Genomic DNA, 26837 nt, shown 5'->3' on the forward strand with positions numbered 1-26837 from the left:
GAAGGAAGAACTCTGATGACAAAAAATGTTAAAAAAAAAAAACAAAAAAAAACAAGCAGCAAAACAAGCACTGTGTACATCTATTTCACATGCAGCCTTCCCCTTCAAATCACTTAAGAAAAAATGTTCTCTAGACAGATGGTGTTTTCCCTGTCTTGACTCCAGTTCAAATCTCCTTTTTGGAGAGACCAAGTTTTCCACTGAACTGCACATTATACACCAACAAAGAATAAATAGGCTAAATATAGCTTGCAGCCAAATTGCTGCAGTCTTGTGGTGCAGTATATCCAGAAGTCCTTTAAGGACAGCCAGCATGCTGGCAGCACACCCTGCACCAGGTTGAGGTTCTCCACTTTATACATCAGCACCAGCCCTCCCAAAGCATGCTTATTCTCAGACCATGCAAGCTGCCTCACCCACACTGAAGAATGCTGAGGAGCAGAGCATCATGAGGGAGCGTCTGCCCTCGCATCTCATAGAGGACTGCTCACTTGTGGATCCCAATGGCTCCACGGGACACTGCCCAGCACATGGGAAGTCAGGGCTGAAGCTGTCAGACACTGAGCGTCAGCACTGCTGCTCAAAGCTGGAGAAAACCCCCCAAACAAGCACTGCTTATCTGCAGGAGCCTCGTTTGGGGAGATGTTGAGCACCCTGCAGGATGCTTTGTGCTGCTCCCCACGAGGGGAGGGGGAAAAAGAAAAGCCTTCAGGAAGCACTGGGGAGTCTGCAGCCTTCCAGTCTCCGATTTGGAGGCAGCCTGCCCGAAGCACAGACACAACAACACAACACACCTCCAGCAGCCACATGGCAAACAGCACACTGTCCAGCCAGAGACCTGGCCCCTGTGCTCAGGGCAGGAGCTGCAACAGGGGCTCTGCCACCTGTGTGGTACAGAGCATCAGGGCACATGGCCAAAGCTGCTCTCCTGGCATCAAAAGTCCCTTTTAAACAGGGAAGTAATCAGGGCCAGCAAAAGCCCTATTGACGTCTGTCAGGAAATCTGAGCAAAACTTGCTCTGCTTTACACGCCCACTGCTACCCAGGTTGCAAGGTGTGCACACCCAGCAGGAGGAGAGCCAAAGCCCGGAAGAAAGATGCACTGTTCCACATTCAGACACCTTCAGCGTCAGCTTCCCCTCGTCCTGGAGGCACAGCGAGAGGGGCTCGCCGGGTTTACAATGCTCACCCAAACCAGCACCAGATCCACAGAGCGCCAAGCGGCTCACGGAGCAGAAACAGACCCCCAGAGCCGGGCTGATGGTGATGAGCAGTGGCCATCTCTGTGGAGCTGGGCAGGTAAGGAGGCAGCACTCCGAGCCCAGCACCACGCAGCCCACAGGCACAGCGTCCCCAGCAGAGCGCTCCTGGCTTTGTTGCTGGATCTGTTTTTTGGCAGCAGGTTTTTTAATAATTTTTATTTTGCTAGCACTGAGAGCCAGCCGGCCCCAGGTGAGCTGCTCCCCACGTACGTACCACGCTGCATTTCAGCAAGACAGCCCTGTCACGGCGGCGACGCAGGAAACGCTTATTGTTTCACATGTTTACAAACAGCCCCTTCAGATCTCCCTTCCCTCTCTGTCCCCTGAGGTAATGCGTATTGTAATAAATTCCTAACTCGCATTAGGATGATTTAAACAGCTTTGGAGTGGCATGTTTTAGTGCCGTGATTCAATTGTCTGCCTCTCAAACTGACAGCCCGCTCACTGCAGCGCCCCGGCGGAGCGGAGCAGCTCCCGCACACACCGATAAATATGCAGAAGAGCCACACTTCCAGAGAAGGAATTAGCAACAACGTCATCCGAGCTCCTCACCAAGGAGATGGAATAAACACTGCCGGCTGGCCCCGAGCACATCGCTAGGCTGCAAAATCTTCGTGTTCGGGGTTAGCTTTGAACGACGCTGCCAGCAAAAGCCTTTTGTGCCATTTCTGATGAATCCCTGCCATCCAAGCGGAGATCCCGGTGGGCTCCCTGCCATCACACTGCCTGAGATGCACAGAGTGCCCCGTGCTGGGGGGAGATGCACAAAGCCCACATCTCTGTGTCAGCGCTGAGCAACAACAGCCCACGGACACCACTGCTGCCCTTCTGCTGTCCTCACCGCAAAGAAATCGTCCAACAACGTGCAGTGAAAACCAGCTGTTAAATACGGTAACGGCCTCCTTAAAAGGTAGGCAGCACGTAATACATCTTGGGTAATTGCTTCATGTTTTCACCTTGCACTAACCCCAAACCATTTGCAAGTGTATTCACAACTTATTAGTCACTACCTGCTTCTCAGCACTACCCTTGTGATAGAAAACAACAGCATGAAAGAACTGTGCTGTGATTAAAGCACATCTAGCTGTTACAGCCTAGATCCTTGCTTGTTTGTTGTTTTCTTTTAATTAGGCATATTCTAGTTAAGATGAAAATAAGTTGACTTGTTTTCTTTCTTTTTCGTTCCTACCATTCGTTCTTTCATTTCTTTCCTACCAAACATGACGCTCTACACCGCTGATAAATCTGCTCCATACTGCTATACCTATTTCGAAAACAAGCCAGAATCAAGAACAGCTTTCCTTCTTTTTCCCTTTAACAGTAACTTAATACAGACCATGAGGCAAGCAAGTCACAGCACACCTTCACAAGAGGCTCAGATGGGGCTGGCCCTTGTCGAACCCAACCCCAGGTACCCGTGCTTCACCCAGCAGCCCCAGCACTGCCCCCACCCTCACCATACCTTCAAGCACCACAGACACCTCACTGTTTCTTCAACAAGCACAGAACGTATGACCCCAGAACAGTGCGTGTGCTGGCTCTCAGTCTGGTGAGCAAACAAAAACGTCTTCAGAGCGCAGACAAACTTCTCCTCCTCCTATCTCAAGAAAAATACAAGAGCTCAGACAGGATAGAAGCTGCATTTCAGCACAATCCTCCTCCAAACACTGCAGTGAGCTGTCAAGCCATATTAGCACAGATCTGTCTCATAACTCACTCGGGATGCACTTTTCAAAACCACAAACCTCGGAACATATGTACCCATTGAGATAGGGCATAAAATAAAAAATCCCACAGAAAAGTCAACAACAGTTTATGGGGAAGGATTACGGATGCAAAGAGATTTGCATTTGATATATAAGCAAATCCCAGCTATCTGGATTAAAGCAGGAAAGCCTACTTCAGACATCCAGAAAGGCTGCAGAAAAAAAGAACGAGTAAAATGTCTAGAGAACAGTAATTCAGCCCATAGGGCAAACAAAGCCATTACTTCAGCAGTCGTAAGGAACGGAGTAGCAAGAAAAGAGGTGTCTGGAAATATCAGAAATGGAAGAATTGTCTTTTCCGAAGAAATTCAAGACTATAACGAGGGAGGTCAGCAAGGAGAAGCCCAGTGGGATGCTCACCACCAACAGTTCCTCCAGTAAAAGGATGTTTTAATTAACACGGTGTCAGGAAATGGAAGAAAAACATATTCAGACCAGGATCAGCATATGCTTCACTTAGCGATAGCCGTTGTGTTGACAAAGGGTTTGACAGCTGAAGTCACGCCGGTCCAGGTCTAACCAGGTTTTTCTGTAATGCTTCGTATGACACTGGCAAAAAGGTAGGAATTAAGAGAAGTAGGCCTTAGCCAACTTGGGTGCATTTCAAATCACTGCACTCACGCATCTATGGGGAAAAAACTCTCCTATCCTGTTCACATAACAGAGGTGAAGACAAACCCTGACTGCTCTTTTACAAACTGTGCACTCACTGTGACAACCACTGTTGTTTCCTATCAGAATAATCCTGGTTCCGCCTCCACTTTAATGCAGAAGAGACTGCAGCGCTGTTACCTGAGGATGCTAGTGGGGGCTTCAGAGAAAGGGGCCTTCATCCTCCTCCAGCACCTGCCCCAGTGCCTAACCACTGACCAACTGACAAGCAAACAGAGAACTGACAGAAAGGAAATACCCTGATTTGGTACTTGGTCAAATCCTGAATCAGAGAAGAATTAGAAGTTGTTAGATAATGGCAGCAACCAACGCAGTGCTCAGCTGCTGAGAGTAAAAGGGAACTAAGTCAGTATCTCACACAGGGAAAACCCCAATTCTTTGACACAAGGTGGGGGAAAGGAAAAAAAAGCATCAATCACAAGCTGTCATGATATCCCATTGTTCAGCACCGATAGCATTAGAAAACAGTCACCAGGGATTAAGCCAGCTGAGTCTGTACAGCAGTTACTGACTGTTAAGCAAACGCGTGCTGCCCGGTAACACTGGGTGCAAGGCTGTGATCAATCATTACGATGCGACAGAAGGCGCACTACTGTGCAACAGCGTCAGGAGCTGAACTGTGCCCTGCCTCTAATGACAACCTGCTGATCCTAACGTGCTCCACGCTTGTATGACTTGCTCATTCGCTGGTGGCTGAAGCCCGAAGGACACAAGTGCAACGCTCAGGGTTGGATCCCCGATGGTGCGTGGCCAAAAAGCAGCTTTGAGAGGGGTCAGAGTTGAGCATTTCTTCAGGAAACTACCTAAAAGCACCGTTCTCCCTCCCATATCAGGCTGCTGCAGGTGCTGCTCTGGAGTTACAGGAACGATATTCGTAAGACATCTGCAGAGGGTGGGAGGCTGTGGTGACAGCAATCCTGGCATTGTTACAGTCTGGTTTTCACATAAAAAGCAGCAAGGAACCCAAGTTTCTGATTTCAGCGACTTCATAAAGTACCTTAAGAAACAAAATCCTATTCTCTTTACCTTCCCTGATACCCACTGAAACTTAATTTCAAATGGCCTCTAAAAGCCATGCAGGTGGTTATGAGTCCTGCTTCCATCTATTACCAGAATTGATTTTTTTGTTTGGGGCTTAAAAATGGAAGGAAAAAATCCAACAGCTCTGTACCATCAAGGTACAGAGGTACAAGGTACCAAGCAAGGGAAGAAAGCAGGACCTCTTACCTCCTCCGTTCTGCCCACTGCGAGGGGCAATTAGTGAAGTTCTGCACTGCATCCAGCAGTATTTCACATGAGCAACTATTTATCAAGGGCATGGACAATAGCATCGATTGTTACAAGTTTGATTGATTAAACAGACAAATTGGCAGAGGCTCTCCTTCCCCGCCTGCCATATGTTTCTTCTTAAACATCTGGTAAAGTCTTTGTGTTTCCTTGAGTAACCTAACAGGTGTTGAATCAAATCTTTAATGCTTCAGTTTTCCCATTGGAAGCAGATGGGTGAAGGAGACAGAAGAATATTGCGTTTCCAAGCTCTCTTTCTCCTTCCTCCTCCTCTGTGGAGGCCTCACTAATAGCCTCAGGTAACAGCAGCAAATGAGACTCCAGTCAGCCGTGTCTTTCAATGGGGAGAAGATTCGGTGTCAAGGCAAGTCAGACCTTACTCAAGACCAATGTGATTTTTCCTTCTTTTTCACAGCACAAAGATTGCAAAACAAAGACTTTCCCATTAGCACTGGTGCACGTAGTGAGGACGAGAGCTGAGAATGCTGCCTGCCACCTCCAGGCAAGGAGGGCTCCATCGTCTCCCCACCACAGCTGAAAGAGCACAAACACAGGTGCCTAGCATTGAGAGGGCACTCCATTTTTAAAAAACACAACACCACTTTACCTAATTAAGCCTTATCTGTTTAAAGCTACAGGATAGTTTGATAACAATTAGGAAGGGCTCCCAACAGGCTGTTGGGATCAAAGGCCCTTCCTGCTACAACGTTTAACAAGGAAATCAACACTTTTGCCAAGTAATTTGCACATACAGCCAAAGTTGTTTCAACTTGCAGTAATATCTGAGTTCTAAATATGTACCTACAGAGATGCAGCTTTCATCCCAGCACTCCGCATGCTCCCAGCCCCAACACACGCTGCCTTACATGCAGGAGGAGAGCTTCCACAAGTGGCCTAACAGAAGGACACAACTGCTTGCTGCTATGCGCTTCAAAAAAAAAAAAAAAAAAAAGTTTAGAGGCATAAAAATCCCTCACTGCTTTTTTGTTCGTGGAAACCAAATCTTTCCAAAAGGCCGTCCGTGGGATCTGAACCCTGAATGTCACAAAAATTAATGAGAGCTGTGATGCTGAGATACCGCGCGTGCTTGGAAAATCCCAACCAGACTCTTCTTATGAGTTTTTAATACTAGAGCTGGGGAGCAATCATGACTCCGGAGAGCTGTAATGATGAATGGCTGGGGGACAGTGAATCTAACAAGGGAAAACACAAATCCAACAGCTGTATTTCATAAAGAAACAATAAAACCATGCAAAGCAGTTTTTCTTTTTTAATTCAGTGCTGTGTTTAAAGACACATTCTGATACCCAGTAAATTATGCTCGCATATCCACCACCGATTACTCTTCAATAAAAGCAAGCTTCCAGCAGTGCAGGGTACTCTTCTGGTTCCCTGGGATCCAGGGCAAGGACAAGCACAAGCCTAACTCTCACATTCCCTTCAGCACAACTTGTGCTCCAAGGGAAACCTGTGCTTGTGCACCCAGAGCCACCCTCCTGCCACAGCTGCTGCCCTTTGGGATCTGAAACAAACTGATCCTGAAAGGAGAGCCTTTCCCCAGGCTGCAGGTATATGGAGACAATGCAGCCAGTGCTACTGAGCCCTGTTTAATGCCCGAGAAGCCACAGTTTATCAGATGTGCTCAGCACAGCTCTTCACAGCCAGGAGCTTGTGCGCCAGCCTCAAATTGTGTTTGCTACTTGCAGTAAATCAGGAGTAGAGAACAATCGTGTCCTGCCCCTGCATCAGAACCCATCTGATGTGACAGGGTGACAACACTCCTCCTCTGCTGCCAGGACCCAATCCCCAAAGCCACCTTCCAATTTTCACAGCCCTTCAAAAGGAGCTTTGAGTTTCCACCACATGTAATTAGAGCACAGAGCGCACCAGGTTCTCAAGTTTTTAATCATATAAGCTTTGAGAATTTATTAACAAGCCAGCAGACAGCACAAGAACGGGAATTAAGAGTATTTGCAATCCTTTCACTGCTTCTGTCCGAATGATGATCGTTACATGCCGAGAGACTCCAAGGGCTCACAATTACCGCGTTGCAGCAGCTCCCGCATGCTTAAATCAAAGGCTCAAGGCTTAAATCAAAATCACACTGCTATGTGCTGTAAAAAGGTAGGAAAAAAAAAAAAAAAGCAAACAGCTTCTGAGAAATTCTGAGCAGCCTGGCAAGCAAAGATCACAGAGACACCAGTAACTGTCACACGTGGTTTATCTGACCTCAGGCAAGTTGCTTGCTTTTTGCCCAGGTCTCATATCTGTAATATCTAGTTGTAGGGAACTGTTATGTCACAGCCTGAACCGATGACTGAGCACCTGGTGAAGGAGGATGGAGGGAGGAGCCCAGGTGCAAGCAATTCACCTGTGCTTCCCATGTGACCACAGGGTGGATCCAGGGTCCCAACCTGGGCTCATTAAAGCCCTCCAAAGGGAGAACATCTCCTGGCTGAAGGCTGCCTCCTTGGAAGGGGTATCACCAACAACGCTTTGCCTGGTATTGCAAAGAACTCGTCAGCAGCAGCCTCACTGCCTCACAGCACAAATGCTACAGATAAAGCTGCTGCAGGACAAACACAGCCATCGCCCACCGCAATGGCCACAGGGCTCCGTGGAGCAAAGATTAGAGTCGGTCAGTCACAGGAGGACAAAGGTTGCCTGAAGGCAATTTGACTGATGCTCTCCTTAAACATCCTCTCTTAATACTGGTGCCAAAAATAGCTGGGATTAACACAACGGAATGGTCAGGCCCACTGAAGGTACCAAAAAAGTCACAGTGAATGCTAACCGAGAACAAAAAGATAACGTCATAGGAAATAGAGCAAAACCAGAAGGCTCATTTCCATTTCTAACAAAATAATTTAAGGCTCAAACATAAACAGATAAGGAGCACCAAGGTAAAGTTCTGCTGGCTTACCCAGCGTGCTTGCAGAGATGAAGGAAGTAGTCTGATTCCTCAGTTTTGGAAGCCGAACTTTGATCCTCCCTTCTGCAGCATGAGAAGAGGAAAGCAGTGCTTCGGAAGAGCAAAGAAGCACGGAGCATTCTTCTCCCTGCACCCAGCACCTCCACCTCCCTTGCTAGCAGCAGCCATCCTCACCTTGGCCAGGTAAACCCTTACCTCCCACGTTGCTACACCACTTAGATAAGCACCCTGTTATCACTCCAAGAAATGCAGGAAAGTTTTGCAAATACGAGAGCAGTGGCAGGCAATGCAGCTAAGTGCAAAGCTGCTGTCACAAGGCTGCCAGACCCCTCCGCCTTCCAGTTTGTGCGTGGGTGCCGGAAGAAAGGAGAATGTAGACAACCACGCTTGGGGAAGTCATTAACCACAACCGTGAGACAAGCAGGTTTCACACAGAGGGCTGAGCAGCAGAACAGATGGGAATTAGGGTTGGAAAGAAAGGGGCAGCCATACATCCAGCAGCAAGGCTGCAGACACTGAAGAACTGCATCTCACTTTCTGCTCAGTGCAGACACACGCAGCCCATCCACGTGCCTGACCCGGGCATTAGTGCTGCAGAATAGCTCCCACAAGTTAATTCCACTGCCAAAACCTCACCAGCCAGTTCTAATCCTTTTAAATGGTGGGGGATTTCTGCTGATCTTCTATATCTAGGGATCAAACCAGCAATGCAGAAACAGGAAAAAAAAATGAGTTTAGGTTGATTTAGTACTGTGTGGATTTTCAGTTGAGCAACGAAGTTAAATGATGCATAGGTTTGAAATAAAATCCATCACACTTTTTGCTGTGAGCATCTTGGGAGGCCTTCTCTGAACAGTACCAGGAGCAGAAGGATCCCATCGGCCAGCCCTCCCCTTCACGGCTTCCTTACTCACACTTACTTGTGCTTAGGAAATCCCCCATGTCGACTTGGATAAGAGATTTCCTTTTCACACCGTTTTCCACTTAGTAATAGCGTTAGCATGCAAGCAAGGCCATTCTGCTTGGACACTGTAATATCAGAAACAACCCCAGCTCCTCCCATTACGAAGCAGTCTGATCTGTCAGCGACTTCTGGAGCGACTGAGCTTTCTCACACCGCTCTCCAGTGCGCTGAAATATCAGAATCAAAAAGAACCAATACCACGTGAGCTAAGCCGGATTTAATAACAACTGTCAAGAGAACGAAATTAATAGTCTCCCATTTCCACACTTCTACAATAAAAGCTTTAATTTCTGGAAGAACTGCCGCATCCCCGGTGTATTTGATCCGCTTCATTAGTTGCCAATTTGGAATCAATGCTATCAGCACGCAGCGGGCTGGCTCGTTTGAAGATGTGAACCAAGATGGCAGGGGACGGCCCAGGCTGCAGGCTGTCAGGGAGCCGGGCACGCCGGCACCCACGGCTCCGTGATACTGCTGTCACTGTACTTTGCCCGTGAGTGGTTCAAGAGCCGACTGCCAAGTCATTCCCCAGGTTTATTGACACTGCAAACTTTATTGAAATCTGATTTACAAACACTGTTCAGCAAGTCCGCGATAAACTCCTAAGTAATTACACAAACAACCCAGCAGGCTCAACTTAAAGCTCAGCTCTAGCCTGAACTTTTTTTTTTATTTTAAAAGCACAGTTCCAAGAGCACGAGTAGTTCGATGCAATTCAGCTGTGCGGGATAGCATGCCAACAAAATACATCTGTCACTAATAAAAATAACAAAATGGAGCCTGTGTAGGGCCTGTACTTGTGCACCAACTTCCACTCATTCCTACCAAGTTAAGCTATTAATAGCACTGCCGATGCAGCAATAAAGCAAATACTTTTAATAGCCGTATGAGAGGGTTTACCAGGCAGACAACAGCAATGCATCCACTGTGCAAAAAGCAGCCATGTGTTTCAATACAGCAGAGCTACAAAATGAAGCCTTGCAATGCACACACATTGCTGTGCTACCAACTCGTGCACTCCTTGCAATTGAGTCTCAGTCATTCCTGACATCATCCCAGTGACGGCTCAGGGAGCTCCTGCTAACTGCCTCCGGGAGGAGCACGGGTATGGAGGTTGCAGAAAGGCAGTGGAGAGCAAAGGAGGAGAAGGGACAGGAGGTGAGCTCCCCAACAGGGTCTGTCACACAGCCCCACTCACACCTCTGTGATCAGCACAAAGAAATGCTGAGGATGCTCCTAAGCAGCAAACCTTTGGGCTATGAGCTTTGCTATGGAAGGATTCAGGAGTCCTTGGCTTCTCTGACTTTCAGGAACAAGACTGAGTTTCCCACTCTCCGCTCAGACCCCAAGCACTAGGAGTCAGGAGCCAAACACCTGACAGCAGCAACAGGTCTGTGACAGGGCTGCTTGGCAGCACACAGTACCAAGATGAGGGCTTCCTTCCCCTTTTACTTCTGATTTGCAGATTTCCTCTGTCTTTTCAAATTCTTAGCTTTTGAACATGTAAAGAAAGTCGGTAACTGCATAAGGCAAACTACTCCAGCACTATGAACACATCCACGAAATCAATTGAAAAGTTCTACTTTCAAAGGTTATTCTGCTTTAATAACTTTATCTCAGCAACAAATACAGGAACTTTGCAGGATGGAGAGCCCACTGCCTCCAGGAAGCACTGGCAGCAGAGCACAGCTGGCCACCCAATACGTTCCTCCTTGCCTTTTGTTTGCTGGGTAACCACTGTCTCATAAATTAGCCACTTGGTTGGCACACTAATTGCCAAAGCATCACTTTGCAGCCAGAAGCAGCCTTTTTTCATTGTCAGCCTGTGTTCCTGAGCCCACCTCTCTTATGGACTAACTTACTGGGAAGCCCAGAGTAAGTGCTCTTGTCCTCCAGGATCCTATTTCTTATGGTAGCCTTAATGCTCTCAAAACACCCCATCCCTCACGTGTGCACTTCCACCAATTTAGTTTCCTTACCACAGATTGAAAGTGAAGAAGTACACTCACTAGCACCAGAAAACAAAAATTCTGGAAGTTTATTATTCATGTTCTTCACATCAAAATCCCTCAAAGATTTAGAGACTGCTTTAGCAAACTGCCACCCACAGCATGAAGTTAACATTCTCTCTTGTATCTTTCTTTTTTTTGCTTTCTGGTCAGCCACCTTTGCTCCACAGACCTTTGAGACACAGCCCTCAGGGCAATCCCATGCAGCACAGCACGGAGCTCACTGGGATCTCAGCAAGCTGCCGCAGCAGGGAAACATTTCTGTATTTACCCACTCAAGGGTAGGCTTGGAGCATGCTTCACAAGGTACACATTTAACTCGGTGATTGGAAATGGGGTCCTTAGGGGCTTCAGCTTCTCAGCACCTGCAGGGAACCGGCTCAGGTTCCTGGAGCACCACGATGCTCCATTCCAGGCACACCACTGCTCTGTGCCACGCACCTCCTGCGTGCAGGGAACCAGACCCAGGATCCTGCGTCTGAGCACAGCTCCCTTCTCCTCCAGTTTTGGATACAGGAACTGACTCATCCATATGTTTTCCCCCCCCTCATTCCAAGGAAGATATGAAAGATAATACTCTTCGTTTCAACATTTAATCATATGCTTCATTTAATGATGAGTCCAAGAATAATTTAATCCTGGCTACCAACATAAAAGAGAGATTGTTCCTTTCGCTTGACTACGCAAGAAAATAAAAAGCCTCTGCTGTTTCTGGCTGCTCTCAGGCCTGGGTGCTGCTCGCCCCGACTCGTGACGTAAATGCCAGAGCTCCGATGAGAGGCAGAACCCGGCCGTGCGGGGGCTGGGGGGCTCAGGATGCTCCTGAGAGCAGCTCCACCTGCCCGCCTCCCAGCACTGCCGGCACCCTTGGACGGCACAGCCTCGCTTATGAAACGGGAAGCTGACATCTCATGGCACGTCGCCTCGTGCTTCGGTGCAGAAAAACACGTCACGTGCCACAGATCTCTGGAAGCGTCACCGCTCCCTTATGGTACGCCAGCTCTTGCCAAGAATAAATAGGACAGAGTCCAGCATAGGAATCACATAACATTCAGCTCACAGATAATTTTTCTGTTACTGTATGTTATTATACTAAATGCACTGTTCAGGTATGTCCACTCTGGAAAAATCTCATTAGCTACGAAAAAAACTTGGACTTGAAAATAAGGTGATCAATAATCCAGAATGCCTTGCTTAGATGCTCAGTTCTCAACTTGAAAGGAGTCCAAACCTCTGAAGACCACGAGCACTCACTTCTTGCATATTGCATTTATGTGGTTAAGCGATCCCCCCAAACACGCTCCTCCGAGGACAAGCTCTCCTTGTTCTCCTTGCATTTGGGAATGCTCTCAGAGCTGGACAAGGGGCAGACAAGTCCCAACAGTTTACCCATTTATAAAACACAAGAACGACAACACCTATTTTAAAGGAAGATATTTTAAATAAAACTACTTCTAACATGGCAATATTTGTGCATTTAAATGCTCTGCTTTGTTTTTCACTTAAAAGGTTTATTTTCAGCTCACCCATCTTTTTCCTTTTAAAACATTTCTGTTCATTATTACACAGGTGTGCTCCCACACTTAAATCCTTCTTCCTCCTCTGTTTCTCATTCTGCATACTTCACTTTGGAAATGCTAAGCAGAATTTATCACCTGTTTCTGGAAAAAGAGTGTTTCAAATGTGAATAAGAGTCCTTCAGAAATAAAGCATCCCAGGTTAAATCTAATGATGTCCAAGGGAATTCTAAGCAAGTGATGAGCTGCCTGCTAATATGTCGATGCTTTAGGGAAGAAAAATATCAATTAAATTTCATAGCATGCAACCACATATTGACCTTGAAAGCTATCCGTAACTCATTTTAAACTTGGAAACTCAAAGTTTAAGTCAGAACTTCTGCCCTAATTGGTTTTAGTTTCACTAAGAATGGCACAGCTCTGTAGGGACCATAGAAAAATTAACAGAATACATCTGAAAAAAAAAAAACAGAACCCTCCCTAAATCCTATTAAGTGTTTAACTGTGACATTTGTGTGTGCCTCTCATCTCCTTCCCTTGGGTTTTGGGCACTGCCTCCAGAGATATCAGCCCTCCTTTTCTCTTGCAGCCTCCTGATAACACCAAAGAAGAGGGAAGGGCCAGGACAACACAGCAGCCTTGCACCAATGCTGCATGAAGCTTTCCAAGAGGAGTGCTTCCTTCCATACTGGGACAGCTGCATGCCAGCACCATTCCATACCCACACACAGCCAGAGAGGGCAAGTCAGGAAGGAAATCCACTGCTGGTAACCGTTTGGCAGATCAGACAAAGCCCAGGAGGTAAATCTTGCACCTGGAACCAGACTTGATCTTTAAAGCCTCTCCCACTGCAATGCCCTTTGCTAAGCAAGCTGGAATTTGCACCGTGCCAGATCTTCAACAGGTAGGGCCTTCTTATAATTACCATTTTTTACCCGTGCCAATCTAGCTTCTCAGTCTGAGAAGAGAACATTTTTGTGTTCAGCTAGCAAACTGTTTTCTGCAGCAGGAACAAAGGAATATAAGAGTCACAACAGCTTCTCCACACTACAGGATTCAACTATACAGCTCTCAGCTTAATACTCCGGATTTCCAGGATTCAAAAAGAATTGATACATGCACTTCTTCTCAGTGACAGGGGCCAAGCAAAGAAGTCTGGGGCATTCATTCTGAATAGAAATGCCAATGGCAACAGATCCATAGGAGCTAGATACCCAAGCCACCACACCTAAGAAGGGGAAGCCCTATTCCCTAGCCACACTCTAGAACCAGAGCAGCCCAGCTCCCTCCTGCAACGCAGCTTGCCTTCCATAGGCAGTCCCAGCTGGGAAGCAGAGCTGCAGGGGCCGCTGCTGTCCTCGCTGCTGGAGGGTGACCAAGCCTGCCTTCTCCCCAAACAACTCCTGGGCTGTGGAACAAATGTTTCCAAATTCTTCCTCCAACATTCCTTGGAGGTTGAATTAAAATTCGTGACACCCAGGTTGACAAAAGGGTGCAAGGATGTCACAGCAGCACAGCTAGGTCCCAGCCAGCTCAGGAAAGTGTCACTGCACAGCGGCTGGCAGCAGCCAGGACTCCCAGGTCAGGTGAGCTGGCGATCAGAGCAGATCTCCCAGGAGCCGCCCAGGCCCAGCACCACCACAGCACCCAACTGCTGCATCTTCCTTAAGTCTCTGTATAAGGGGATAAAACGAGACGCTGCGGTTCAATGACACAGCCCGGAGGGAATTAAGGTCTGACACTTCCCTGCTTAGAGGGGATAGAGATAAGCCTGGAGCGAGCTGTTACCCAGAGCAGTGCCAACATGCAAAGCCTACTGCGCACATGTTGGGGCTGTGGCAACGTTCCAGAAATGGACATAATTTAACCAGGGGCAGGGAGGGACAGACAGGGCCCTGCAGCAATTGTTTGTGCACCCACCACTGCCACAGCATGCCCAAGCCATGGCTCTTCCTGGAACTCACCAAGTTTTGAGCCATTCCCCAATCTCTCCAGTCACATCAACAGTTTTACCGCATCAGTGGGGAAAAAAAAAAAAAAACAACAATACAAAAACCCCTTTGAGCACTTAATATCTGGGTGGGGGTTTAGTATCACTAAAGCCTCTCGCTGGTTTTCAATACAGCTTTATTTTAAGAAAGCATCTATTATATGAAGCTTGGCTTTGGCAGACACAGCAGAAGCCTGGCCAGTGCAGAGAAGGAGGTCACTCCTCAAAGTGCACCATTATTTTGTCATTTTTTCACATTCTTTAGTAAGAACTTAGTGAAAAAGTTTACTGCTTACTGGAAGTTACTTATCTTATGATTTCTGCATTATTCCACAGTCAGGATACAGCCTCTCCCTTTCTATCCTCCTACACAGATTGAGCAGAAACATTTTCTAGCAGTTAATTCAAGCCAGCTATTTAGTTCTTGCTTGGCAATGTTTTCAACAAGAGGCACGTCCAGCCTCCAGGAAAACAAGTTATGCAGCAAGAGGGTGGGACACTATCAGAGAACACATAATAAAGTAAATACCAAGCATGACCCACGAAAGGACAGGATAACTAAGAGAGATTGTTTTCGTAATAGTGTACATTGAAGTCATCAATGCCGATGTGAAATGCAAAATTCCTCATGGGCTGTTTGTCATTCTTTGCCATAGAGGTGGAAGGCCAAACTTGTGTCCAGACACACGTCTCAGAAGGCCAACAAGTGGAAGATCTAGCCAGCCATAACCCAGCACCCAAAGAAGCTGACTAGAAAGTTTAAGCACAACGTCATCAACTCAGCTCATAAACTTTCTACCAAGTGTGTGAGGAAAAAGAACCTCACAGCAGTTTTTCCTCTGTTCGACTCGTTGAGTTTGATGGATCCTAAAGCTGCCCCTTGATCAGCCGGGGTCCTGCTGGTACCATGGAGGGAGACTGCTGTGCATCTATTGATTTACTTCAACCTAGCATTTCCCAGTTGCCCAAGAATCAATTTAATATCATTGCTGAAAGCAATAAGGATAAAAAAGCCAGACGGATACCTTTGATCTGTGCAGTCCTACCTGGCACCAGCAGCTAAAGCACTGCTGAGAATCTCCTTAAGACTTTTTCCCTTCCCTAGGATTATTTTGCAGTTCATTCAATAAAGCAGCAAAACAATTTCCTGACAAACTAGGAAACGAGCATTGGACCAAATTCAAGAACCTCAGAAAATATTAGAAACAGAGGTTTAACAGAAAGTGCTTGGAAGCCACTGACCTTACAGACAAGTCAGACTGTCATTTCCTCAGCCATCAGCACGTTCAAAGGCAAGGGGGAGAGAAAGAATCCTTGCTACGACATGCATTTTAGTGCATTCCACCTCAGTCTTCCAAATGCGAGTCTGAAAGAGTCGCACACATGGCAAACCTCCTTCACTAAGCCTCTGCCATAATATCCTGCTGCAAAAATACTGCAATTGGAAAAAATTTATTTGAAGTCTAAGCCCCCTTTAGCTGCACAGGAAATTCTCCTACACAATAGCTGGGCAAGGAAATGACAGCATCACGTTCAACTTGCAGTGACAGACAAGTTACCTCAATACGTCCAGCCCTCTGTTCTCCTGGAGGTAAGGGCTCCAATGCCCACTCAGCTGCATGGACCACAGGCTCCTCTCAAGATGAGCCGTCCCCCATCTCCATCAGCACAGCTGGCATCAGCTCACTGCAGCTCAGATAACTGCTGTGCTCTTCTGCATTACTTCAACCCCCTTTGTTTCCAAAAGCACATTATTTTTGTTTCGTATGATGTCTTTTATAAACAGCCCAGTTAAAAGAAAGCTAGTGAAGCTCCTCAAGTATTAATGCTCCTGCTTCATTCTCCAGAATGTGATGCTTCCACCAAAAAAGACACCACCCCAAAACACCACCACCACCAACAACAACAAAAAAAAAGAAACCAGGAGTTGTTGAAGATCTATTTTATCTCCTGCAAATTAACATTGACCGCTCCTACTTCGCTCTAAAAGTTCACTGTCAGTCCACTTCTGACTCAGAGCAGTGCCTAAACAAAGCAGTATTTCTGTGCAACAACTGTTTTGAATTTAATGCCCAATGACCAAGTTAGTGTTTTGCTCCTGAGCAGCTGTCAGACATCTCTGTCTCTACAGTTACGGCATGCAACCCTGCAAGCAAGGAACTGGAGAAAGCTCGTGTTCATTAGGGTTCACTGCTCACCGACTGGAGTCTGCTGCAGGAATGAGGTAAGGTGCTCACAGAAAATAAAATACGTCATGGTATTTCCTGCCAACAAACTGCACCATTTCTTAAGGTCTTAATTCTATTTTCAAAATGCCCAGAAGTGCTTTCAGCAGTAGCCAGCACCAGCCCTCACCAGGACGTGGCAGTCACCCATCCGCTCCAAAGAGAGGGCAGTGCTCACCAAAGGGAACAAAAAAGTGATATCAGCTCATTTATAGGCCATAATACTGTAGCACAGCTCATTCCTCTCCATAGGATAAATGCAATATATGGCCAATTGACACGTTTGTTCGTTTTTTTTTTTTTTTTTTTTTTTTTTTTTTTTTTTTTTTTTTTACAAATAAACCAAATATCATGCAAGTGCAGCAGCTCATCAGGCAGCGTCATGGGCAGGACAGAGCCCTCCTGACCCTGCCCAGCTGGAAGGGGCAGAAGCAAGCTGCAGCACAACACACACGTGCCAGGAGGCCGAGCAAGCAGGGCACAGCACGGTGCTGCTTCACCCCGGCTCAGGGTAACGCAGATTGGCGCTTCTCGCTTTGTCTCACTAACAAGGTTCGTATTAGCAGCAGGGAAACCAGAGTCATTTCAACAGCTCACCAGAAAATCTAGGAATTGCTCCAGGACTCTGTGAATAAGAAATCAAGTAGAAGTGCTGCCACACAGTTTTCATGCACTGTTCTTTTTGTTTTGGCTCACAAGATATTAGTGGAAGGTAAAAAGAGATGAAGGCGTCAGCCCCGATTCAGGAGAGAGCTGTGGGAGGTTTCCAAGTCCTTCCACTGGCATCCCATGGGACTCCCCATTTCCTTAGCTGTAAACAGGCAGAGTTGTCTCTGCAGGACTGAGCTGGAAGCAGCACATCTGCTTTTATTGACAGCAACACTTGCTCTTTAAATTCCCAACTTGTCTCTCAAGCAAACAAGCAGGCGCATAGCGGGGTACACCCCAGGTTCCCTTGCACCAATGGAGCAAGGCACGTCCTCCTCCCATCAGGCACCCTGACGGGAAGAAGCTGCTTACAGCTCCACACAGTTTTTTCCAGAAACAGACACCAACCATTTCCATCCAGAGCTTTCACACGTTCCCTTTTGAGAGAACCACTCTGGATTTTTCCAGTATTAAAGGGCAGTTGTTTAAGCACTTACAATCTGAAGTTATCCACCAGCCCCATCACTTATGGGGGGCACTGCCAATGTGTTTGAACAAAGTGGATCGACACAGTGAGCAGCTGCCCTGAGTATGAGCACTGAAAGGAAAAACCAGCAGCATACCAGGATATTAGTTGATTCTCTGTCCTTCCTTCCCTGAGTTTACAACCTGAGCACATTAAATCAGTAACACACGTTAAACAGCTCACTCTATAAACACCTATGTGACCACTGCCACTTTCAGGCTGATTTTGAAGCACAAGAGCATCCACTATTCATAGGGCACCACAAAAAAGGACAGAGTTCTAATTTTAGCAGAAAAGCACATTCCTGTCACAGCACCAACCTAAAGCAGAGCTACACAAATGCTTCTGAAAACACAGCCCTTCCTGTACCCCATGGAAAACTGAAATCTTTCTAACAGTCACAGTAAAAGATGGATTGAGAGCAATCCCTGGCAGCAAAAGCAAAGCTCTGCTGGTGCGAGGCTGCGGGCAGAGCAGGAGCACCAGCACACCAACAGCACAGCATGGGCACGCAGGCAAACTACAGCCAACTGCAAGCCTGGGCTCTGCTGTGTTCCTCAAAACCCAAAGACACTGATTGCAGTTTCTAAAATGCCAGTGTCAGTGACACATTCCAGGGTTTTGTCAAAGCCAATGGCTTTCATCGGCGCTGCAACACACGCAGCAGCCATCCCAGCAATGCAAGCAGGCGCCCAAGGAGGGATGGAGAGAATTTCATCACGCGCCAGTTCTGCACCAAGACAGTCATTATTGATTCTCATCAGACACAGCTAGGCAGACAAAGGGAATAACTTGAGCCAAATAAACCCTTAATTTTTTCCCCACTGAGATAAGACTACAATAGCCTTCCAATCTTTAGCTGTTTTCCTCCATGAGAGTCACACATACGTGCTTTTTATTATTTTTTGGCCCAGCGATTAGATGATTTCCAGTTACTTCCAGAGATGTTGCAGGATGACTGAGCTGCAGCTAATTTGTTGCTTCTAGCTAAGACGGGTGCAGGAAAAACACAGCAGGGTTCTCAGCCCCACATGATGCAGCTCAAGTCTGCACTTCTACAGAGGCTCGTATGCTGTACTTCATTTCTGAGCTCCTTTCAAGAAGGGAGCTCTAAGTAGAAAAATTTTTATATAATCACTGATTTGCAGAGAGGAGAGAAAGCAGCTCAGGCATTCCCTTCCAGAAGATGACCAATTTTCCAGCAGTTTAGCCACACAAAAAGCAGCTTCAAGATCTGGATTTCCTTTTAAAGCCACTAAAGCAAATCAAAAGATTACAGCTGCAACAAGCTATCCATTAGCTCTAATTAGCAAGTATTTGTTACCTGGCTTTAAAGCTTCCCAACTTGTTGGTAACAAACTGCAACGCCGTAGCAAAAAAGTATCACACAGCAGACCGAGGGCTGAATACATTTCAGCAAAGCCTGCAGGGGAATTTTTCTTTGCTGCTTCAATTCCACACTCGCAGCTCTGCTCCTGAAGAAATGGAACGTTTCTCCCCATATTACAGCTGTAACAGTTCGTTCATTAGGCGCTTTGAGATCCACTGCTACAGACACAGTTACACCACGTTTGATATCCACTGTGTCATTTGTGAGCGTTCATTTATTTCAAAACAGTGTTTGGAAATTAAACGTTGAAATTCCCTGAGCATCGTGACCATGCCCACAGAGAAAACACAGCTGGCATCAGCAATACCTGCACACGTCTGGGGCTGTAATTCCTAAAAGGTTGTGCAATTCCCAGCACACAGACAACTGCACAAAGCCCCAAACCAGTACATTCAGGCCAGCTGCACAAGTGGGAAAAACGTTCCCCAGTGCAGAAAAAGCACCCTGGTGTGAGGAAGGAAGTCTGAGCTCCCCCAGGCTGCCCCTCCTGCTCCAGCCAGCGATGCAAGCTTTCACCTTTCCTGCTTTACTTCTGCCCCTCAGAAAGCAGGAGGCACCCAGCCCACAGAGGGGCTGTCAGAGCAGGGAAGCCAAAGGGCTCTTCTCCCACTCATCTTGCTGAGGCTTTTCTACCTTCAAGGCAACCCTCCAGTTCTTTTCTTAAACCAAAAAAAAACAAAAACAAACAAAAAAAAAACCACAACCAAACCTCTCTTATTTCTCTTTCCACATGGTATTACACACCAGAGTGCTCATTTCTACCTGGCATTACAACGCACAATCTATTCAGAACCACACGTGTGCAATTTCACACCTGCTCGTCCTGCACCCAGACGGCCCCAGAGCTCAGCAGCCACCCAACGCAGAGCCACTCAGAAGCCCCCGGCCCCAGCTCAGCCCTCCTGCAGGTTGCAGTGCTCTGAAATACAAGCAGCTCTCAGAGCCAGGATCCACACAAGAGGCACACCTGGACTCCTCCCTGATGTGGAACAGCTACAGAGCTGCTGGGTTTGCTGGAAGCGATTGCACGATACCGGCATCTTCCCCCAGTGTTCACAACACCCAGGGAAGAACAGAGCACCCAAAGAAGAGGAGGAAGGGCCGGAGAGAAAGAGAGCAGTTCTCCAAATAGCCTGTGCAAAAGGAGAAGAGCAAAGAGGGAAAAGCAAAACCATTTGCTGGTCACTGAATCAGCGCTGTAACCCGACCTGGCTGTGTGCTGCCACCACCAACACTGGTTACAAGCAGCTTCCATTCAGCAGCTCTGGCCAAAAATAAACAGTGCCGGCTTTCCTGGCTGCTTGCTTGGGTTTTCTAATTGGAATATGCTCTGCTTCCTCCAAGCGGGTTCCTCACTTTGCTTCTGCCCACTGCCTCACAGAACTGGAGCAGTTTCTCACAGTGCACAATCAGCATAAAAGCTGTTTGTTCCAAGAAGGCCATAGCAGGCTTCTCAGCATTTGTGTGGAGCAACCAGAGGAGGGATAAGAGGATTAAAGCAGGTACACAACAGCAACATCATCGCCCCGTAAGCGCCTTCACTGCCACAGGTGCTGCCACTGTCCCACCAGCGCTTCCCTCTTTTTCCTTAGGAATCACCTGCTTGCAAACAACTTTGGCAGCAGCTATTTTAACATGGGCAAAAATACCGATGCTGTCCTTACTCAGACACCAAGCGTTTGGTCTGTTGGGGTTGGTTTTTTAATTAAATTCATTTATTACACAATCCACACAGACAGAGGAGAACCTCAAACCTCCCCCAGCCTACGGATGCAAACAGCCACGCTTCCTCACTTCCAGAGACTCCAGCCCAGCAAATTACAGAGTATCGCCCCGCTTCCTGTGCAGGCTGCCAGGCAGCAGCCCACCTGCATCCCTTCCTCCCCTTCTCTGCTCATATGCTCTGCTGAACCCCCTCCCTCCGGCTGCTTGTGCCAGGAGTCGCATACAGATACCAGCAGAGACAGAGGCAAAACGGGCTAATAAAAAACAAACATGTCAGCTTATACCAATAATAAACCAAACTGCTAAACATGATGACGATGCTCTAAAGATGTTACACAAATACATTAACTTCTGGAAGAAACGCGCATGCTGTGGCCGTGGACTGGAACAGAGGTGTTTTGAGGTGTTGCAAGCAAAATAATTTAATAACCACTGCAGCACAGCAAGAATTATGAAATATGTGACCTAATGGTGCTGAAAGAGCAATTAAGAAACCCAAAAACAAACCAACTCATTTAAGATTTAGGGCTAGCCTGCTTGTATAAGATGCCCTGTCTTCCTTCCCCTCTATTCTGCAATGCAAGCAAGCAAAAGGGGAAGGAGCAGTTGTGCCAGGCCAAACAGTGCGGCTCTGACCCAGCCACTGGGCAGTACATTCAAAGGCCCTTTAAAGCTGAGCTATTTTAATATGTTCTCTTTGCTCTTTAATTTGTTCATCTCTTTGAAACACCTAGCATCCCCTGCACTGTCACTGCAAGGCACTCCAGAGCCTGGTGGAGCCCCGCCACTTGATTCAGCTCCAATAGGCACATTTCAATAGGCAACGCCACTTGAAAGGCTACAGATGAAAAAAAATCTTCAAACCAGAGGATGAAATGCAACATCGTTTATTTCTATCCAGGTCCTCGTTTCTGTGGCCCCTACTATAGGCAGGAGCCAAAGAAGGGAAGGTTTGAAGCCTCTGTAATTAATTCATACTGGTTTTAGAACAGCTAGAGATTTAAGGTAGACAAGATGCAGCTCTGGAATCAGAGGCAAGCGGCTGGGCTCCTCGCTCTGCTTACTCTGGCATCACATAAAAATATAGAATTGATTTCTCAAGGAAAATAAAAAAAATTGGAAAAAACCCATCCCCATATGCCTCATTAACCCATAGAACAAAACTAAACAGGTTTGTTGGGCCAAATCACAGCTGTATTCCAGTAGGGCAGAGGAAGTGCAACAGAACCATAATTCTGTATTTGTTATAATTAATTTACTACAACTGCCATCAAAAGGACCACAGGGCTGCTAACAAGAACCTCCCTAGAGTCAGAAGTATCACCTTCTACAAGCATATACAGATTTAAAGAAAAATTAAAGATAAATTTAACATTACTTTCGAAAACATCTATCATTCTTGTGCAGGATTTTTTTCCCCTTCTCCTTCCAAACTTCCTTATCTTATGAAGTTATAATGAAACGTGACAATAAAGCAGACAGCACCACAGCACTCCTCCAAACCAGTAAGCGAGTGCTTCCAGAGGCTGCACAGCCTCCCCTCGTGTGTCCTCACACCGCAAATGCTCCTCTTCCTCACAGGGCCTCGGGAGGCTCAGCACATCTCCTCAAGGCAGGGCAAAGCACTGGCAGCTCCCCAGCACTACCAGCAGGCTCAGCTGAACGTTTCTCACACTCCTCATGAGCTAGGCCAACAGCATTAAAGATGCTCCTCTGGTCACACGCTACAGAGGAGGAGAGAAAAATCAGTACTGAAACTGTTCTGATTGGAGGAAAAAAGCAGAGATGCAGAAAATAAATCTCAAAAGGATGATTAACCTGCACCTTGATGTACTCCGATAATAGCAATTCATTCTCAGAGTTCTGTAAGAAAAGAACTCACTTCAGGCTGCATTTAGGCATCTCCTCATTCCCTCCCTTTGCCTTTGGACTGCTATTAACTCCACACGCTGCCCTCATGCCCCAAGCTGTCCTCTCGCTTGTGAAAACAGCAGTCAAAAATCTGCAAAATCCCATGGGAGCTGCACTCCAGGTGAGCTAGCAGCTGAGTGACAGGGCAGCCAGAGACTCCCACCAGCCTGTTCCATCATTCAGAGAGCTCAGCCACCCCAGATGTGCAGATGAGGAGCAGCGTGTCATTTCTAGCCATTGAAGTACACTAAATCTTTGTCATCTTTTGTCAGCCTGGCAAACAAAGGAAAAACAAACACTTTGGGCAAGAACCGCTCTGCACTCTTTAATTCTTGACCAAAAGAGCAAATAGCTGGTGGCACTCGGGCAGGATCCCTTCCTGGTGCAGCACGCCTGGCACATTGCTCACATCTGTGCAGCCGCAGCAGGAGCCGCAGACGCTGGTTCCTCATCACAAGGATCCGGAGCCCCAGGCCATCACAAGCACAGCCCGCAGAGCCTGATGTCACAGATGTACTGCTCAGCAGCACACATACTGCACTGCACCCTCGAATGCCTCCGCAGCCTGTGGGCAGCCAGCCTGACCTGCCATGCCTTGTGCTGAGGGCTGCAGAGAGCCACCCGCTGCTCTCCAGGGGCTGCACAAAGCAGCCGGCACCAAGCACCTCTGTCCCCAGATTTTCCTTCGTAAGGAAATCCCAATGCCACGTTTTGCTTTCTCCTTCCTACAAGCAAGGAAATAACACGAGGACTGCTGAAGCCGCAGGCCCAGCTCACAGCAGGAAGGCAGTTCACCCCCAGCCCTGGGGCGCACACCACAGGGGACAGCGGGGATAAACGGAGGCCTCAGAACAGTTAAACAACACGGTCAAAATGCAACCCCAGAACACCACAAAAACCTCCACTATAGTAAATTTAAAAACAAAAGAAAAAATGTAAGCGCTGCTGAAACAGAGTTGCTACAATGCCAGGATGAGGGGTGGCAGAAAGGAGAGGAACTTCTCACCAACTCCTTTTATGGAGGATGATAGCTTTTGGTTTTGTTCTTTTACAAAACCAGCAATGATTCAAGGCGGAACACAAGTATATCCAATTTGTCACACAACACCTGCAATCAGCTGAGTCAAAAACCCCAAAACATACAAATGAAACTCCAAACCAAAAACCCTGCTGTTCAGCTCCTTCACTGCAAAGTATGTTTCATGATTGTTTAATTAAAGTCATTTTTAGCTTTGCACGACTGCAATCACCAAACATTGTCTCCCTGTCAGCATTTGAGGGACTAACATACTGTTGCCAACAATTAGTACAAATCTGGCTGACATTGTTTTCTCTAAAAATAAACCATGCATGTTAAGAAGCTCGAGAACAAACATGCAAACAAGATTTTAGGATAACATTTTCCTTCTCAGTGGAAACATAGGGTCTACCAGGCACCTTTGCTACTGGAGAAGTACCACTGGGACATAAACTGGAAGTTCTGGACAGTCTTGATTATGAAGTCTCCTCTCTTTCTGCTCCATTTTTTTCTGAGCAAAGAGAAGACATTAACACCAGTTAAACACAGTCTCTTGGCCAAAACCCATTTGGGAAAATTCCTGCCCCATCTGCAACAGTCTGAGGAGTGTGCAAGAAAACAGCCTTGGAAGCCGTATTTCCTTGGAAAACTGACTTTTCTCTAATATAAGCCATCACAAAAAACACAACAGAACTGAAATAACACCACAAACACACAAGCCACTTGGCTTGGTATAACAACACAAAATGCAGCAAGTGACAGCAGAGCAGCACGGTCCTAGCCTACAGGAAGCAAGGGTTTGCTCAAACACAACAGCCACGGGAACAGAAATAAAGGAAAGAAGCTGCTTACCTTTGGAAGGCCTGAGGCATGCAGGGTTCTCCAGCAAGATACCCTCACCTCCACTGCCAGCCCTTAAATGAGGTCTGGGAAGGGGAGGATTCTGGCTCCAGCCCTTCCAATCACTGAGGTTCATTGCCTGCACCTGAGCTCCCCTGGGTTGGCCCTGCCTTCCCACCAGGTGCTCCATCACTGCTTCAGTGACTGAAGTGACTCAGCAGTCCACTGAATTAAAAACATCTGAGCAGCAAGTATGTGCTTCTACTTGATCCCTTGCTCACCATCCATCTTCAGCTTCAAGACCAAGCCATTAGCCTACAAGTTCCATCCCAGGTGTGGTGGATGCCCTATAAAAAGTGTTAAACATGACTTGCAGAGAGCAGAAATGACTATCCAGTTCTTCTGAGGAAATAGCTTTTTTTCTTTTTAAATACAAACTGAAACATCTGAAGTAAGAGAAGAAAGCAAGCTTGCTGCTGCCATTTACAAGCAAAGACAGGAAATCAAGAGGTTCAATGGACCTAACTGGAAGACGAGAACTTGGGAGTTCTCCAACTTGGGAGCCAGCATGTCCCCTGCCAGCACTCACCCAACACACAGCATGGAGGTTCCTTTGCCAGGCAGGCACTGAACGCTCTCCCTTACATCACACACAGCACATCATTACAAAACCAACGCTGGAAATCTTTACCAGACCTGAGAAATTAACATTTTCTACTCAGCAGATAAGAAGTCTATAGCTGCTTGTTTTATACCCTGTTCTCATCTCTGAAGGCTTTTATTCTCTAGAGCAAATTAATCAGGCAGCCTGCGTTCTATGTTCTTTTTCCAGGTCTGGCTTCTCTCTCAGCATCTCTATTGATCTTCACTCAGTAATCCATTAGCAAAAGGTTTTAGAAATTTGCTGCTTTTATCGTTTCCAGAGAAAGCCAAGTCCAATTTAGGGAGATTGCCAGATTCAAGTTTGAGAGAGCAATTCATCAGGTGAAAGATCACCCTTTTTCAAAACACAGCAATATACAAATCCCATTCCGCTGCTCACTCACATGTGCCTGTGTATCTACTACTCAGTGCTCCTTCCTGCAAAGGAAGGTTTTGAATGACCAGCAGGGAGAACTAGATTGAGATAGAATAGATGAGAAAGCATCACGTGCCTACAGCCAGCAAAAAAAGAAATATTCACTGATGGATGCAAAGGCAACAGGAAAAAGATATGAAGAGAAAGACTGGAGGGTGACATTAATCTAATAAGTAACTGCACACTCTTTGACAAATTATTTTTTCCCCAAGGCTTCACAAGGTCATTGCTCTGATATACCTCTGTCAGGCTCTTGCTTCCTCCCTAGCCCAATGAAGCCACGGCAATGAAGAATATCAGTGTAACTTCACTGCATTTTTATCAGACATTTAGGTGTGTGCATGCAAGAGTTGCCAGGCACCCCAGCTTGCAGAACCAGGGCATAAACCTGTACTCTCTCCACTACAGAGCTGACACAGACTGCATAACAAGGTGCTTCCTTGCCCACACCACCACCACAAACACAAGCCGCCTGCGTTTCGGAAAAAAAAAGTATATATAGTTTTCTTTAAATCCACCACCCATTCCACCTCCCCCTCACTGTAAGCAGTGAAAACAGCTTCTGTCCAGCTGTCACGTGAGATTTGAGCAGATATGACAAGAAAGGCGGCTTTGTGCAGCTCCCTGCCATTCCCCCAGCTAGGATGCACGGGGAACGCAGACAGAACGTGACGAGGCAGACGAAGCAAACCAGTAGCACAACAAACCTGCATGCACTGATCATGTCACCCACCCCCGCTGCCCACCCCCACGCTGTGCACCCACCTGCTTGGCATGGATGCTTATTGAAAAGGCTAAACAGCAGGAATAAAGTCCCAACAGAACATTTTTCCCATGGCACGATTCTCTTTCAGCAGTGACCAAGCGGTCAGCAGGTACCGGAGGCTCTGCAGCCCATGAGAAAGAGAACAGCACTGCAGTACACCTGCACTTTTCCCACTCATTTGGGACCCAAGAGGCCTGCAGATTCCCAGCAGCCCAGCATTCATATTGCTTTCCCAAAGCCTCGGAGAGGTACTGACTCAAAACCAGGAGGGAACGACTCATAGAACAAAGCTGATGAGCTGCTTCTGTGGC

The 26837-nt window shown here is 47.0% G+C and overlaps 1 protein-coding gene and 1 long non-coding RNA gene across 23 annotated transcripts in view; one reads left to right on the forward strand and one right to left on the reverse strand.

Annotated features, from left to right (window-relative positions):
* Window positions 1-26837, reverse strand: part of FBRSL1 (fibrosin like 1) — a 422126-nt gene that overhangs the window by 378208 nt on the left and 17081 nt on the right. The gene's annotated exons all lie outside the window — the stretch shown is intronic.
* On the forward strand, window positions 1075-7136 carry LOC146543162 (uncharacterized). The gene is made up of 2 exons (XR_014886938.1): window positions 1075-2172; window positions 2584-7136. It is a non-coding gene; the product is annotated as an uncharacterized LOC146543162 (long non-coding RNA).

The sequence above is a fragment of the Meleagris gallopavo genome, chromosome 17 (genome assembly GCF_905368555.1).
Source record: "Meleagris gallopavo chromosome 17, MGAL_WU_HG_1.1, whole genome shotgun sequence".
NCBI lineage: Eukaryota > Metazoa > Chordata > Aves > Galliformes > Phasianidae > Meleagris > Meleagris gallopavo.